The sequence below is a fragment of the Balaenoptera musculus genome, chromosome 7 (assembly GCF_009873245.2).
Source record: "Balaenoptera musculus isolate JJ_BM4_2016_0621 chromosome 7, mBalMus1.pri.v3, whole genome shotgun sequence".
Classification (NCBI taxonomy): domain Eukaryota; kingdom Metazoa; phylum Chordata; class Mammalia; order Artiodactyla; family Balaenopteridae; genus Balaenoptera; species Balaenoptera musculus.
The window spans coordinates 10,053,858-10,067,613 of record NC_045791.1 but is presented as its reverse complement, the minus strand read 5'-3'; the positions used below and the strand labels follow the sequence as shown (position 1 = coordinate 10,067,613).

At 37.4% G+C, this 13,756-nt stretch overlaps 1 pseudogene; it reads left to right on the top strand.

Annotated features, from left to right (window-relative positions):
• The first annotated feature begins 6,841 nt into the window (after positions 1-6,841).
• Positions 6,842-7,940, top strand: LOC118897798 (annotated as a pseudogene).
• The last annotated feature ends 5,816 nt before the right edge of the window (positions 7,941-13,756 follow it).

The window sequence follows — 13,756 nt, the reverse complement described above, 5'->3', positions numbered from 1 at the left end:
CCCGAATAGCCAAAGCAGTCTTGAGGGAAAAAAACGGAGCGGGAGGAATCAGACTCCCTGACTTCAGACTATACTACAAAGCTACAGTAATCAAGACAATATGGTACTGGCACAAAAACGGAAACATAGATCAATGGAACAAGATAGAAAGCCCAGAGATAAACCCACACACCTATGGTCAACTAATCTATGACAAAGGAGGCAAAGATAGACAATGGAGAAAAGACAGTCTCTTCAATAAGTGGTGCTGGGAAAACTGGACAGCTACATGTAAAAGAATGAAATTAGAATATTCCCTAACACCATACACAAAAATAAACTCAAAATGGATTCGAGACCTAAATGTAAGACCAGACACTATAAAACTCTTAGAGGAAAACATAGGAAGAACACTCTTTGACATCAATCACAGCAAGATCTTTTTTGATCCACCTCCTAGAGTAATGGAAATAAAATCAAAAATAAACAAATGGGACCTAATGAAACTTCAAAGCTTTTGCACAGCAAAGGAAACCATAAACAAGACGAAAAGACAACCTTCAGAGTGGGAGAAAATATTTGCAAACGAATCTGCGGACAAAGGATTAATCTCCAAAATATATAAACAGCTCATGCAGCTCAATATTAAAGAAACAAACAACCCAAGCCAAAACTGGGCAGAAGACCTAAATAGACATTTCTCCAAAGAAGACATACAGATGGACAAGAAGCACATGAAAAGCTGCTCAGCATCACTAATTATTAGAGAAATGCAAATAAAAACTACAATGAGGTATCACCTCACACCAGTTAGAATGGGCATCATCAGAAAATCTACAAACAACAAATGCTGGAGAGGGTGTGGAGAAAAGGGAACCCTCTTGCACTGTTGGTGGGAATGTAAATTGATACAGCCACTATGGAGAATAATATGGAGGTTCCTTAAAAAACTAAACATAGAATTACCATATGATCTAGCAATCCCACTACTGGGCATATACCCAGAGAAAACCGTAATTCAAAAAGACACATGCACCCCAATGTTCATTGCAGCACTATTTACAATAGCCAGGTCATCGAAGCAACCTAAATGCCCATTGACAGATGAATGGATAAAGAAGTTGTGATACATATATACAATGGAATATTACTCAGCCATAAAAAGGAACGAAACTGAGTCATTTGTTGAGACGTGGATGCATCTAGAGACTGTCATACAGAGTGAAGTAAGTCAGAAAGAGAAAAACAAATATCGTATATTAATGCATGTATGTGGAACCTAGAAAAATGGTACAGATGAACTGGTTTTCAGGGCAGAAGTTGAGACACAGATGTAGAGAACAAGTGTATGGACACCAAGGGGGGAAAACCGTGGTGGGGTGGGGATGATGGTGTGCTGAATTGGGAGATTGGGATTGACATGTATACACTGATGTGTATAAAATTGATGACTGATTTAAAAAAAATTGTAAAGAGTGCTAGATCTATACAAGGAGACATGGGACACCAAATTGTTTCCCTGTTGACAGAGCACAAGAGAAAGAGGTGGCTGCTGTAAAAATAGGTAAAAATAAAACAGCCACAATTTTAATGACTTCTTGTAAGTTTAATATGGGCTGGCACGACAGGTTAGAATAACTGAGAACACTGAACCCAAGGGGTGTCTATATTCACACATGAACTATTTTACATCGGCCTCTACTGACTATTCAAGAGAATGTTTGAGGGGAGAATGGAAGACCTGCTGAGAGCCCTCTAGTGACTTACAGAACCCAAATCCCACTATTCCCCATGTCCTTCTCTTATATTAAGCAAAAGACTTAAGCTGGTGGGGAAGGGGGAGGAAACCTTCCAGATCCCAAGCTCCAAGCAAAGATAGATGACTAAAAGAGGAAAAAAAAATCTCTCTGTCACTGGACGTGGGCATGAGAAAATCTATGGAGTACATGATTCTGCATGACACAAAGATAAGTCAACTACCAATTATAAATACTACTGGGTGAAGGTCAGGAAACTCTTTCCCTTCAAAACCACCCTCCTTCCCAAACACTAGGCAGACTTTGGCTGCAATAAAGGGAAAGAAACACTAAAAAATTCTTACTCCTGTAGTCCAAGATCACAAGACCTCTCTAAGACTGAGATTGGAACTGTAGAACCAAGCAAGAACACTCCCTCTGTATAACTTGATGCAAAGTTATAAGCAGAAGTAGGCTAGTGTTAGTACAGGGGCAGTAGAGTGAAGGGAGCACCCATGGGGCAGGTGCGCAAGGGCAGTCGACAGCTGAGGATGGTAATATAATTCTCAAAAAAATATATTATGGAGCCCCAGGTCCCACTCTAAGCATTACATACTTGCATCCCAATCCTGTAGATGTTTGAAATCTGTGGTGCCCTGAAGGTAGCAAAAACAAGTCCCAAAGCCAGCTAAAATACTGAATAAAGAGATTCAATTCCCCACATAGAGAGAAGATGGATGAGAAAATTATTTACCTCGGTCTTTACTATTCATCTGAACACTGTATCCAGAATTCCATAAAAATGACAAGAAAAGAAATGAAGAGAAAACAAGGCAGACCCAGATGTCACCTAAATTTTGGAACCATCATAGGAGCTTTAAAGTACGTGTGATCAATGTTAAAGGATCTAACGTGATGATAGATCAGCAAACATGAAGACAGATCATATCTATTATTCAACTTGAAGTATACACAAACCAATGGTTACATTTTTGAAAATAAGGTAAGTTCTAGATTGGGCTATTCTGGGTATCCAGTGGCAGAGACCTTGGGTAGGGTCTTTGAAAGGCCTGCGGGGGTGGGAAGTGGAGGCTGGAGATGAGACATACATTGTGTCCCATGCTGCCTAGTATTGTTGCAAGAGCAGCAATAATGAAACAGGAAGTCAAGTGGTCTGAGCACAGCACTTAGTTGTGTTTTTGAAAGAATTGTCTTCCTTCTCCCTCTTTTGGAAAATCGTGAAGTCTTTGACTAACTAATACTGAGATGGATTTCAGTTTATTGTCTTCTGGGGAGCTGAAATGCACAGTCTGTTTCTTCTTATCTTCAGCTGCTTTTTTGTTTGTTTAAGTCATACACAATTTAATGAAAATAAAAATACCTAATTTCAGAAACTTAGGAAAGTGTTGCCAGGGTGTTTAGTTTAAAATAATAAAACCAACTTGCTCAGTACTATAAAGAGAAAGACTGATACTTGTTTTACTTTTCAAAATTTGCCCACCTCTATTTTCAGAGCTCACATTAACCTCCAGAAACCATAATGGCAGCATGGCTCGCCACTCAAGATTGATGGAATTTTCACGTTTGTTTGTTTGTTTTTAAGTATACTTGATTTACAATGTTGTGTTAGTTTCAGGTGTACAGCAAAGTGATTCAGTTATACATATATATATTCTTTTTCAGATTCTTTTCCCTTACAGGTTATTACAAAATATTGAGTATAGTTCCCTCTGCTATATAGTCGGTCCTTGTTGGTTATCTATTTTATATATAGTAGTGTGCACATGTTAGTACCAAACTCCTAATTTATCCCTCCTCCCATCCCCCTTCCCCCTGGTAACCATAACTTTATTTTCTATGTCGGTGAGTCTGTTTCTGTTTTGTATATAAGTTCATTTGTGTCATCTATTAGATTCCACATATTAGTGATATCATGTGGTATTTGTCTTTCTCTGTCTGACTTACTTCACTCAGTATGATCTTCTCTAGGTCCATCCATGTTACTGCAAATGGCAGGATTGATGGAGGTTTGAACTGAGATAGTCTCAGAACAGGTCTGTAAACCCATTCTATGTTTATCCCCCAGTTCTTAAGCATATATTGATAGTTGGAATAAGTATAGCCAGCATCTAGCAGAATGCTTATCTTGGCTGTAACTCATGAGGTGAGGGTACTTATTCATAAGAACCAAGATTAAAAGACCGAAGCTTAAGCCTACAGAGCTTTGGCAACCTACAAAGATATTAAATTAAAGCAAAAAAATTTGATCACTGGGGAAATTAGAGGGAAAAAAGATTGATGTCAAGATCGTGGTAATTCCCAAAGGCTAACTAAGGACTATCATATAACTAGGACCTTCAGGAATCTATGTATAACATAATTTCATAGTGCCATAAGGTACCTTGGAAGAGGATTTTCTAGCCCAATCTCCTGACTTTTAATTATAAGAAAATCGATGGAAATTTTTAGCAGAGCCTGGACCCTTTCATAATTACTGATTTTAAGTCCCTGAGACATGAGTTGGGACAGGAAATATTTTATGATGTAGGTTCTCACTAGCTCCATTTTATAGACAAGTATATTAAACTCAGATCACAGATTTAGTAAAGCAGGAAGCTGAGATTCAAACTCAGGTCTCTTTGACTTTAAAAATCTGGGCTTATTCCTTTGCATCATACAGGGACCTCTTGGCAGTAGGGAACAAAATAGAAAGTTTGCCCTTTTTTCCCTCTTAGTCTTGTATTCTTATGGTTGGGGAGTGGGCGAGGATGGCATTCTTCTTGTCTTCAGGTACAGGGATGTACATGAACCCCCTTGTGAATGGGTCAGTGTGGAATCTTTCAGTTGGATTTCTCTGAGTGTAAATGTGAATGGTGGGCTGTTGTTCTGCCAGTATGCAGGTGTGTGTGTTTTGGTGGTGGCATTGGGATAGCCGACAGGTCTCAATGGGGGAATGAGAGGGCAAATAACAATTAATATTCATAATAGCAATGATGACAGCTAACATTTATTGAACATTTCCCATGTGCAAGAGGAAAGAAAATTGCCCCCTCTTTATAATCTCTGTACTAGTCCTAGGTTTCATTACTTTGAAACTCTCAGAAGATAAGACCATGAGTAAATTTGTGACTCTAATAATATTTTAATAGTGCTCAGAGAAAGTGATTGTTGCATTAGTTCAACAGAATTAATGAGTAAGTATAAAAGTAAGGCTTAGAATAAGTATAAAAGGAGCCTTTCCACAAGACCAGAATAGATGATTCACATTTGTACTTAGTTTTTACCTAATAAAATCCCATTTGTCTTGGATGAAGGTCTCTGTTACATAATAGCAGAGAATAAAATGACAGCCATGCATCTCTTTTCCCTTATCTATGCTCAAGAGAGAGGATTAGTACAGAAGCAATGCCTGAAAGCATCTAGCTCCTGTTTGATGTAGCAATTTGCCCCCTGCAATAAGTTGCTACAGTAAAGTTAGCTATGATCATCTTTTCTTCTCCTTCTTTGTATTGTTAAATGCTGAAAAAGCACCTCTGCCCCAGTTCCCAGAACTAAAGAAAGCCCTTCTTCCTTGTATCTCCTCTTTGAAGCCAGTGAGAGGTCTGCAGAAAAGAAAAAGAATGAGAGATTTGGCTTCAGACAAAAACTGTAGTCTCAGTGGTTTAGTAACAAAGTTGACAGTTTGAGGGAAAAAAAATCCCAGGTGGCAGATCCATATGTGGCAAAGTCTTCCCAGAATGAATGAATGTATTATAAATCATTTCTGGAGTTGTTCCACATGTTGATTTAAAAGGGACTTCATTTCACTTTTATTTTAATATACTTTAGTGTATCTAGTGGATAATTAAAATAGAATATGAAACAATGACACTCAGAGAAACACCTGAAGATAGAATATTTTTCTTCTTGATAAAAAAAAATGTATTTGGAGAAAAGCTCAAACTCATTACAGTGGTAAACCTTGTTTCGGGGGGGGGCGGGTGGAGGACCCATAAGACCATGATTAGCCCACTTTTTTTTTTTTTTCAATTCATAAAATGCGTTTAATGCTTATTTAATGGCATAGCTGAAAAACACTTCAGTTTGGCCCAGAAACTCAGAACTATGAATGCACCATGTAATTTTCTTACAGATTTAAATGTTTCTTTTCTCTTCTCTTACTTGAAAAGAAAATGAATGCAAAAAAGAAACTTACTGAAATGGGCAAAACGTAAGCATCCAACATTCAAAAATTTACAGTAATGGGTGATTAGCCCACTTTTAAATGAGTTTACCTTCAGGAGGCTTTCTGATTTTCCACTGACCCACTTCCAGAATCTCTTTTTCAATTTTCAATCATGTAAAATAAGCATCTTATCCTAGAACATGAACAGGAGGTGGAGGCTTTTCTTCTCTGCAATGTATGCAGGTTTCTAGTTCAAATGGTAATATCTGCTTATAAAGATTTTTTTTAAGTAAAGGTAATGATATTCTTGGTGAATGTTTGAATACAAAGATTAATTGTATTTAGTTATGTGTTGTGATGGCTAATTTTATATGTCAACTTGACTGGGCCACAGGGTGCCCAGACAATTGGTCAAACATTATTCTGGATGTGTCTGTGAAGGTGTTTCCGGATGAGATTAGCATTTCAATCAGTGCACTAAGTAAAGGAGATTGCCCTTTCCGCTATGAGTGAGCCTCTTACTAAGTAACAAGACCTGAATAGGACAAAAAGTCTGAGTAAGAAAAACTCCTCCTGCCTGAATACTTTCACTGGGAAATCAGTCATTTCCTTGCTTTGCCTTGGAACTGAAACATTGGATCCTCTCTTGTGGGGTCTCCAGCCTGTTGGCTTTCAGACTGGAGCTACACCATCAGCTCTCCTAGTTCTCTAGCTTGGTGACTGCAAATCTTGAGACTTCTCAGTTTCCATAATCAGATGAGTCAATTCCTTATTCCAAAGGAAATATATATATATATATATATATATATATATATGTGTGTGTGTGTGTGTGTGTGTGTGTGTGTATGTGTGTGTATATATATTTATACACACATATATATATGTAAATGTATATGTATGTAATTATGTTATACATAAGTATATTATAATATACTTCTGACTTGTACGGATATTGAGAAACATGTTTTTCTACCCCATGAGCATCTTCTCTGCCCTGGTCATGGTTTTCATGGGAGCAAGTGGAAAAACCACAGCCCAGGTGTCCCAGGCATTTCTTTAAGTAAAAGCAGAGGCAGAGGTGAAGATGCTCACCAGGGTTTCCAGTTACTCCTCATCAAGGTTAACAGAACTGGCACACTGTACTTGCTTAGAACAGCCAACAGTCTCCTTGGAGAAAAGTCCTGTGATTTCCTCTCATCTTTCAGAGTTTTCTGTTGCAAATTCTACCAAGCAGAGATGGAAGAGTCGACTTGAGCAACATTTCAGAGGAGTCCAGAAACCACATAAACACCTGGGTAGCCAAAAGTTAAAAGGTAAAATTATAGAGTTGCTGTCTCCAAATTCAGTTAATTCAATGACTAATCTGATTCCTGTGAATGCCATCTAATTCAAAGGAAATTGGGCTCATCAACTTAACAAAGTGCAGACCAAAGAAAGACAATGGAAAGTCAGCAAGAATGAAGACAAGCCTGTGCAAATGATGTTTAAGGAATATACCTTTAAAAAGACCAATATAGGAGAACTAGTCACCAAAATTTTGGTGCTTCCCCATATTGGCAAGAAGCTGAATATGTTCATCATGCTTCCAGATGAAAAGACCAGTTGGAAAAGGGTGGGAAAATAACTTACTTATGAGAAATTCATAGAATGGACAAAACTAGACATGATGGATGAAGAAGAGGTGGAAGGTTTCCTCCTTAGATTTAAACTTCTGGAGAAATAGGACAGACAGGGTGCTCTTTGCAGTCTGGGAATGACGGATGCCTTGGAGCAGCCAGGGCAACTCTTCTGGAGTGTCACCCAAGAGAGACCTGCATCTGCCCAAGGTCCTGCACAGGTCCTTCGTGGAGGTCAATGAGGAAGGCATGGAGGTCATGGCCACCACTGCTGCCATCATGATGATGCCACCTGTAAGGATGATCCCCAGGTTCTCGGAGGACCACCCCTTCCTTTTCTTTATCCAGCACACCAAAGCCAATTTTATTCTTTGTGTGGCTGATTTTCCTCCCTATAAGGAAATGGTTGGTGCAGCTGATAGACATTCTCCTGTCTCCTACTGACCCACTTTTCCTCTGAAACTTCACAGTGTGTCTCCAAGCCAAAATGACTTTGATGACAATCCAAAAATAAAGGGTCCAATTAAAAAAAAAAAAGTAAATAATTAAATATAAGTGATTCTGTTTCTCTGGAGAGCCCTGACTAATACATGTGTGGATTCACTTAAAAATAAAATAGGTGTGTTTAAGTGTATACATATATTTATTTACACACATTCATATATACAATACATTATGCATACTGTAATAAATGTTTTAACCATATCATATATTATATACAGAGGACAGAGCAATAGAGAAAGGAAGAGGAATTAAAAGGTAATAACTAAAAAGTCATCAGAAGTTACAAGAAAAGTAGAGAAGGAACATTACTCTGGAAGTCACAGTTCTGGATTCCATTCTTAGTTTAACATTTACTAGTAATCAAAACCCAGGTATGTTGTGGGGAGGCTGGGCAGGGTGTATAGAGTCAGCACTTTCAATTCTATGACAAAGTAGGACATTTAAAGGAATTCAAGTTCTTGGAGGATCCCAGCATTGGGAAACTGAATAGTGAGAACATCTTGGGCAGTGAACATCAGTCACCATTTTCCACAGATAGTAGGATCCAGGTGGGAATCCACAGAAGAAATAAGGTAGACACAGGAGAAACAAGAGGGCAGGGACTCCCCATCACCAACTGAGGTCAGAATTAGGCTTTGATTACAGAGGAAACCAAGAAAAGTAGAAAGTTTTCACAACTTAATTATGCTGCTTGGGAAGGAAGTGAGTCCTGAAGCCTGAATTCAATGTTTAGCTAATTGGGAGAATATTTAAAAATTGCATAGTTTCTAGATTCCAGATGTGGCCAATTCCAGGTCATGATTTTGACTCATAATTATTATCTTTTTCATGAAGAAATCCTCTTTCTTTCTGGTTAGAATTGACCATTTATTTTTATTTAAGACACAGCTTTACAACAAATGCTAAAAGAAATTCTCTAGGCAGGAAAGAGAAGAGAAGAAAAAGACCTACAAAAACAAACCCAAAGCAATTAAGAAAATGGTACTAGGAACATACATATCAATAATTACCTTAAATGTAAATGGATTAAACGCTCCAACCAAAAGACATAGACTGGCTGAATGGATACAAAAACAAGACCCATATATATGCCATCTACAAGAGACCCACTTCAGACCTAGGGACACATACAGACTGAAAGTGAGGGGATGGAAAAAGATATTCCATGCAAATTGAAATCAAAAGAAAGCTGGAGTAGCAATACGCATATCAGACAAAATGGACATTAAAATAAAGATTATTACAAGGGACAAAGAAGGACACTACATAATGATCAAGGGATCAATCCAAGAAGAAGATATAACAATTGTAAATATTTATGCACTCACTAGAGGAGCACCTCAATACATAAGGCAAATGGTAACAGCCATTAAAGGGGAAATTGACAGTAACACAATCATAGTAGGGGACTTTTAACATCCCACTTTCACCAATGGACAGATCATCCAAAATGAAAATAAATAAGGAAACACAAGCATTAAGTGACACATTGAACAAGATGGACTTAATTGATATTTATAAGACATTCCATCCAAAAACAACAGAATACACTTTCTTCTCAAGTGCTCATGGAACATTCTCCAGGATAGACCATATCTTGGGTCACAAATCAAGCTTTGATAAAATTAAGGAAATTGAAATCATATCAAGTACCTTTTCCGATCACAATGCTATGAGACTAGATATCAATTACAGGAAAATATGAAAAATACAAACACATGGAGGCTAAACAATACACTACTAAATAACCAAGAGGTAACTGAAGAAATCAAAAAATACCTAGAAACAAATGACGATGAAAACACGACGATCCAAAACATATGGGATGCAGCAAAAGTAGTTCTAAGAGGGAAATTTATAGCAATACAATACTAGCGAGCTCAAGGAACAAGAAACATCTCAAATAAACAACGTAACTTTACACCTAAAACACTTAGAGAAAAAAGAACCAAAAAAAAAACCCCAAATATAGCAGAAGGAAAGAAATCATAAAGATCAGATGAGAAATAAATGAAAAAGAAATGAAGGAAACAACAGCAAAGATGAAAAAACTAAGAGCTGGTTCTTTGAGAAGATAAACAAAATTGGTAAACCATTAGCCAGACTCATCAAGAAAAAAAGGGAGAAGACTCAAATCCACAGAATTAGAAATGAAAAAGCAGAAGTAACAATTGACATTGCAGAAATACAAAGGATCATGAGAGATTACTACAAGCAACTATATGCCAATAAAAATGACAACCTGGAAGAAATGCACAAATTCTTAGAAAAGCACAAACTGCTGAGACTGAACCAGGAAGAAATAGAAAATATAAACAGAACAATCACAAGCACTGAAACTGAGACTGTGATTAAAAATCTTCCAACAAACAAAAGCCCAGGACAAGATGGCTTCACAGGAGTATTCTATCAAACATTTAAAGAAGAGCTAACACTTATCCTTCTCAAACTCTTCCAAAGTATAGCAGAGGGAGGAATACTCCCAAACTGATTCTACAAGACCACCATCATCCTGATACCAAAACCAGACAAAAGTGTCACTAAAAAAGAAAACTACAGGTCAATATCACTGATGAACATAGATGCAAAAATCCTCAACAAAATACTAGCAAAGAGAATCCAACAGCACATTAAAAGTGTCATACACCATGATCAAGTGGAGTTTATTCCAGGAATGCAAAAATTCTTCAATATAAGCAAATCAATCAATGTGATACACCATATTAACAAATTGAAGGATAAAAACTATATGATCATCTCAATAGATGCAGAAAAATCTTTCGACAAAATTCAACACCCATTTATGATAAAAACTCTCCAGAAAGTAGGCATAAAGGAAACCTACCTCAACATAATAAAAGCCATATATGACAAACCCACAGCTAACATTGTTCTCAATGGTGAAAAATTTAAACCATTACCTCTAAGATCAGGAACAAGACAAGGTTGCCCACTCTCACTGCTATTATTCAACATAGTTTTGGAAGTTTTAGCCACAGCAATCAGAGAAGAAAAAGAAATAAAAGGAATCCAAATCGGAAGAGAGTAAAACTGTCATTGCTTGCAGATGACATGATACTATACATAGAGAACCCTAAAAATGCTACCAGAAAACTACTAGAGCTAATCAATGAATTTGGTAAAGTAGCAGGATGCAAAATTAATGTACAGAGATCTCTTGCATTCCTATACAATAACGATGAATAAAATGAAAGAAAAATTAAGGAAACATTCCTCTTTACCACTGCAACAAAAAGAATAAAAAACCTAGGAGTAAACCTACCTAAGGAGACAAAAGACCTGTATGCAGAAAAATATAAGACACTGATGAAAGAAATTAAAGATGAAACAAACAGATGGAGAGATATACCATGTTCTTGGATTGGAAGAATCAACATTGTGAAGATGACTATACTACCCAAAGCAATCTACAGATTCAATGCAATCCCTATCAAACTACCAGTGGCATCTTTCACAGAACTAGAACAAAAAAATTCAGTTTGTATGGAAAAACAAAAGAACCCGAATAGCCAAAGCAATCTTGAGAAAGGAAAACGGAGCTGGAGGAATCAGGCTCCCTGACTTCAGACTATATTACAAAGCTACAGTAATCAAGACAGTATGGTACTGGCACAAAAACAAAAATATAGATCAATGGAACAGGATAGAAAACCCAGAGATAAGCCCACGCACATATGGTCACCTTATCTTTGATAAAGAGGCAAGGATATATAATGGAGAAATGACAGCCTCTTCAATAAGTGGTGTTGGGAAAACTGGACAGCTACATGTAAAATAATGAAATTAGAACACTCTCTAACACTATACACAAAAATAAACTCAAAATGGATTAAAGACCTCAATGTAAGGCCAGACACTATCAAACTCTTAGAGGAAAGCATAGGAAGAACACTCTTTGACATAAATCACAGCAAGATCTTTTTTGATCCACCTCCTAGAGTAACGGAAATAAAAACAAAAATAAACAAATGGGACATAATGAAACTTAAAAGCTTTTGCATAACAAAGGAAACCAAGACGAAAAGACAACCCTCAGAATGGGAGAAAATATTGGCAATGAAGCAACTGACAAAGGATTAATCTCCAAAATTTACAAGTAGCTCATGCAGCTCAATATCAAAAACCAAACAACCCAATCCAAAAATGGGCAAAAGACCTAAATAGACATTTCTCTAAAGAAGATATACAGATTGCCAACAAACACATGAAAGGATGCTCAACATCACTAATCATCAGAGAAATGCAAATCAAAACTACAGTGAGGTATCACCTCACACTGGTCAGAATGGCCATCATCAAAAAATCTACAAACAATAAATGCTGGAGAGGGTGTGGAGAGAAAGGAACCCTCTTGCACTGCTGGTGGGAATATAAATTGGTACAGCAACTATGGAGAACAGTATGGAGGTTCCTTAAAACACTAAAAATAGAACTTCCATATGACCCAGCAATCCCACTACTGGCCATATACCTTGAGAAAACCATAATTCAAAAAGACACATGTACCACAATGTTCACTGCAACACTATTTACAATAGACAGGACAGGGAAGCAACCTAAGTGTCCATCGACAGATGAATGGAGAAAGAAGATGTGACACATATATACAATGGAATATTACTCAGCCATAAAAAGAAATGAAATTGAGTTACTTGTAGTGAAGCGGATGGACCTAGTGTCTGTCATACAGAGAGAAGTAAGTCAGATAGAGAAAAAAAAATACTGTATGGTAACACATATATATGAAATCTAAAAAAACAAATGGTTCTGATGAACCTAAGGGCAGGACAGGAATAAAGACGCAGATGTAGAGAATGGGCTTGAAGACATGGGGAGGGGGAAGGGTAACCTGGGACAAGTGAGAGAGTAACATTGACATATATACACTACCAAATGTAAAATAGCTAGCTAGTGGGAAGGAGATGCATAGCACAGGGAGATCAACTGGTGCATTGTGACCACCTAGAGGGTTGGGATAGGGAGGGTAAGTGGGAGACGCAAGAGGGAGGGGATATGGGATTGCATGTATACATATAGCTGATTCACTTTGTTATACAGCAGAAACTAACACAACATTGTAAAGCAATTATACTCCAATAAAGATGTTAAAAAAAGAAAACACAATTCTTGGAATTCTATCAGTTAGAAAGAAACACAATTTCCTGAATTGGCTTTCTCTCCTAATTACCTCTGTAACCGCCCTCTCCTATTATTTTGTACCTTTGTAATACAATACCCTCTTAACTGGTGTCTCTAACTTTTGTGTCTCCCTTCCCCAGTCTTTATTCCACATAGAAAATAAAAAATTATGTTTGTGAAGCACACACACACACACACACACACACAAGATATGTATCTTAGAATCCATATGTATGGATTTTATAATATATAATAGTCTATGTTGTAACAGCATGTATTTATTCTATTACATATCTCATGACTCTCACTCTGGAAACATTTTATTTTTATTTTACATTTGTTTTCCTTACACTTTCCTACAGTTTCCTGTAAGTCACAAAGAACAAATATTATCATATATATATACATATGTCACCTTCTTTACCCTAGCAATGTGCTTCTAAAATTTTATTTTGGGCTTCCCTGGCGGCGCAGTGGTTGAGAATCTGCCTGCCAATGCAAGGGACACGGGTTCGAGCCCTGGTCTGGGAAGATCCCACATGCCGCGGAACAACTGGGCCCGTGAGCCACAACTACTGAGCCTGCGCGTCTGGAGC